This window comes from Macrobrachium nipponense, chromosome 32 (assembly GCF_015104395.2).
Source record: "Macrobrachium nipponense isolate FS-2020 chromosome 32, ASM1510439v2, whole genome shotgun sequence".
NCBI lineage: Eukaryota > Metazoa > Arthropoda > Malacostraca > Decapoda > Palaemonidae > Macrobrachium > Macrobrachium nipponense.
In genome coordinates, this window is record NC_061094.1 from 72,556,880 (window position 1) to 72,561,202 (window position 4,323).

A 4,323-nucleotide genomic window follows, 5' to 3' on the forward strand; every position below is an offset into this window, starting at 1 on the left:
ATACATATTTAAATACAAGAGCACCTCCACGATTTACGTAGCAACGCAGGTATGTAATGAAATTCCTTTCGAACGGAATCCGTATTAGGGGTTTCAAGTTTAATCTAATTGCTGGGGAGGTTGTTATTTTGTCGTGTGTATGTGTGTGTGTGCGTGCATCTGGCAGCGTGGTGGGGGCGCCCTACGGCTTCCGATGTTGGGGCGTTCGAGAGAGAGAGAGAGAGAGAGAGAGAGAGAGAGAGAGACGCCGTGGCTGCCTGCCTGGATAAGTTCGCTCTCTCTACTCAGTGTGTGAGGAAGGTCTGCTGTGAGCGGGCTTGTCCGGCGTGGCTCCCACTTAAAAGGCGGGAAAATATTTTGTGAGTGCAGCGGTGTCGAAAAGCAGTGCATTTCGTCTTAATATTCGCGTCGTGGACTCGAAAATACTCCCCGTCTGATATGGATCGAATTCCCTGACTCATTGAAAGTGCAAAGTTACCGAAAGCTCAGTGACAACTTATTGTAAATGAATATATATGAGATACAGCGTCGAAGAGAGAGAGGGAGATTATGACGGAACACGGTACTGGTACTGAAAAAAATTGATTTTAATACATTGTGGATACATACATCTATCTTCCTGCCTACACAAGTGCTTCGTAATACGGGATATCGCTCCAGGAGGCGGTGATGTATTGTTATAGTCGAATGGTTATACGTATTAGGGCCTAATCTGTTTGTTTATAAACTGACAGATAGCCTTATGCCCTATTCAAAGCTTAATCACTTTATTATATATTTTTATTGGTTATATACGAGACAACGAAAGGTATAACTCTTTGCAATGTCTTTTTAGGCTCGTGTTGGTACTTATGATACTCATTAGTACTTTTATCAGTCCGTTATTGTTCGAAAGGAACCATTTAACGCATATGTTTATTAGAGTTATATACGAGACAAGGAAAAGTATAGCTATTTGCAATGTCTTTTTAGGCTCGTGTTGGTACTTATAATACTCATTAATACTTTTCATACTTTTATCAGTCCGTTATTGTTCGAAAGGAACCATTTTTCATTCATATTTTCACTCGTACCTGTAGATGTTTTCAACCCATCAGTTGGTTAGTTCCCAAGTTAAATATATCTCCATTGATTTATCCTTTTTTCGCTCCCCAGAATTAAAGCGAACACACTGCAGGCTAAAGGAAGCTTCAACACACTTCAACCAGGCATAATGACTTACTATTTAGTATTGGTCTCTCGTATGGTGTAGGTCGCAGTTACTTTTAAGTCAGGTTCCTACTATTTGGTATCTACCCGACCTATAGGCTTTTTTATGTGTTGCCGTTAGGCTTAGTATGTTTGTATATTCGTAAATTTAGTACATGGGATTGTGAATGAATACAAATTGGGAAATTTTAACGGTGGGAATTATGGTGATTTGGGACTACTGATGTCTGGGTTTTGTGAGAGGGGTCGGGGGATGGTTTTTATAAAAAAAAAGAAAAAAATCTTAAATTGTTATAAACGTAAAATCGAGATTGAAGCGTCACGTGCTGCCAGGTACAAACAAGCAAGCAAGCATTATTTCTACACAAATACAGACAGAACTACACTTTAGTGGTTAAATCTATACAAGCAGTATGGATTATTTTTTTTAACTGGACAACCACAGACTAGCTCACAAATGATCGTAGCTACACCTCATCTCCGGTTGAACGCCAGAGAAAGTGAATTTCCTGATAAAAGTTATTGTTGTCTATGGTGCATTAATATGCCGCGAAAGGAGATAGTGAGTTAGAAGCCACAATATTGTATGTGATACTGTATTTTTTCGAAAATACAAAAAAGGTTAAAAAAAAAAAAAAAGTTTTCGACGGACCTCTTCAGAGTTGGCTGAAGAGGACCATAGTGCAGACGATCGAAAGCCCCTGTATTTTTAACCTTATTGTATTTTTGAAAAAAATACAGTATCATATACATTATTGTGGCTTTTAACTCAAATTTACCGTTGTTTTGAGAACTCAGAACTTCTTCAGCTCAAGAAGGGGAGACTGCATGTAGGTACACCCATTGACCCTTCTATTTTATTCAGACATAACAACGGAAGTGCCTCAGAAACATATAAATTTTACAAACTCTCGGATATTTCATGTATCCCAGGGCAGAATTATTTAATGGTTTCCAGTCCACGACCCCGTGAATGTGGCTAATCCACATAACTTTTTCCATAGACTAAACTCAGAACACTTCAGTAACTCTTGAAATAAAACTTTTTAGTCAACAAACTGGTCGACCGCTTAGTAGCTGAACTGACTTTTATGTGAGAAGCTAAATAACTGCAGATATATATGCTATATAATGTGTGTGTGCTTGTACTTATAGAATTAAGACACTTAAACTTGGATCTTATGCAATACAATTAAATCTCGAGGTTTGCTAGAGAATAGCATTATTGATTTAAAGATAGACAAGGTACCCCGTAGCGGAATATGTTAGTGTGCTTGAATCATTATCCAGACTTAGTGGCGTGCCTGTTACATGGTCACCACTCTACGTTCTAGTGAACGAAAGCTACTGGACTTTCTTGCACATCTGTACAAATAACAATTTTGCAGGTGGTTTTGAGAGTGGTGGAGTGTATGCCCATGGCAATCATTGACTTTACGTTTTAACCAACAAGCTCTAGGTACTAGGATTATTTATAAGCGACATTAAATCCCAATCGAGCTGGATTCTTTTGGTAGTAGTGATGTTCTAAATCCTATTTATATGAGGTCTAAAACACAGAAGCGTTTTAAGGTTGCTTTGACGTATAAGTGGTCCTCTGATTGAGAAACCTTGGTAGCAGCTTCTGTATTGAGGATTTACCTGGCCTGGGTGTGGAGAAATAACTTTTTTTTTTCTGGTCGGTACCGGATTGACAATCCAAGTTTCTCCTACGATAGTATTTCGAAGTATAGCTAGGAAAAATACAGATTTCCAAGAATTTGTGATATTAGTGGCTTAAAGTTTCTGCAACCAGTCCCTCCCAAAATAGACTAGCCCCAATCATTATCAGTTCTAGGAATGACCTCGGTAAAGTTTTTTGTGCTTCTGAAAAGTTTCCGTTTTAAGTTCGTGGTTCTAGGTGGCAATGTTGTGCAAGTTGTCTTGACAGAGCAGTTGTACTGTTCAAGATTCAACCGAGGCTTAGCCTGGATCCCCCCAAGAGCAAATCTGATTCTTAGAGCTTTAGTAAGGTTTCCGGAATGGACCTTAAGGTGGGGTTTAATGAAGAGTACTCTGGTAATGTTTGATGTACCGAGTTACCTCGCATGGACGTGCTTACATTAGTATTTATGCAGTCTTCAGATGAGCAGACTGTAAGTTTCATAACCAGACGGATCTTGACCTTCTTTTGACAGGTTTTGCTCGACTGAATTCATTGCCATCCACGTTGAGGATAAATTTAACTTTAATATATGTTTGGTCGTCATATATTCAATCAGTGTTGCTCATTGCAAAGTTGCATTTCCATTACTTGTTTATTGTTTATGACTCATTAGTCGCCTGAAACACTTTAACAAGAATGTACGATAATAGCCAAAATTATAATGCGTTCGTAGAGTATGCTGCAAATGGAGGTTAACTTAACATACAAAATCATGTATGCTGTTATTAGTTTAAGTACTGAAATAGTCTGGAATTGAGAAAAAAAGTTACTGGCAAGCAAAACCTTGAGTAAAACGATGTAAAAGGAAAGGCAAAGGAGAGTAGAGAGAGAGAGAGAGGTGAGGGTGTGTCAAGTCAAGATGCCATATCGATGGAGAGTTCGGGTGACTACCAGCTCTTACTATTGAATAACGATATTTGGCGCTTCTTTTTTTTTCTTTCTTTCTTTTTTTGACACTGCCATCTAGGAGTGTTATAGTACGTGACGTATTCTTTCAGTTCCTTGTCTTCTTCTTCTTCTTCTTCTTCTTCTTCTTCTTTTCCTTAACGATAGATAAGATAGTGCATTTCACGCTCACGTTTCTTATATTATAATGAAGTATGATTTTCTTTTGCTATACTTCCAATCTTTATAGTTATTTTTTTACACTATATACTTTAGTAGTTTTTGTTGTTGTTGTTGTTGTTTATGAAACGAGACAATTTAACATTATTTCCAACAGTCGACGCTAGTTTTTCGATCAATTTCCAATATGTTAATCAGTCAATGTTAGTATTTCGACATTTTAACAGTAGATCAATAGGTTAGTGCTAGTATTTTTAAAATTAAAACAAAATACTTTTGAATGAAACGTAAAATTTGTAGAGGCTCTGTGATGAATTTATATACTTGAATAATAAGTGTAAGTA

The 4,323-nt window shown here is 37.5% G+C and overlaps 1 protein-coding gene across 1 annotated transcript in view; it reads left to right on the top strand.

Moving 5' to 3' along the window:
• Positions 1-216: 216 nt before the first annotated feature.
• LOC135207468 (equilibrative nucleoside transporter 1-like) overlaps positions 217-4,323 on the top strand; it is a 121,512-nt gene continuing 117,405 nt past the window's right edge. Inside the window, exon 1 of the mRNA XM_064239194.1 lies at positions 217-359. The gene's annotated coding sequence lies outside the window, so the exon portion shown is untranslated. The remainder of the gene's footprint in view (positions 360-4,323) is intronic.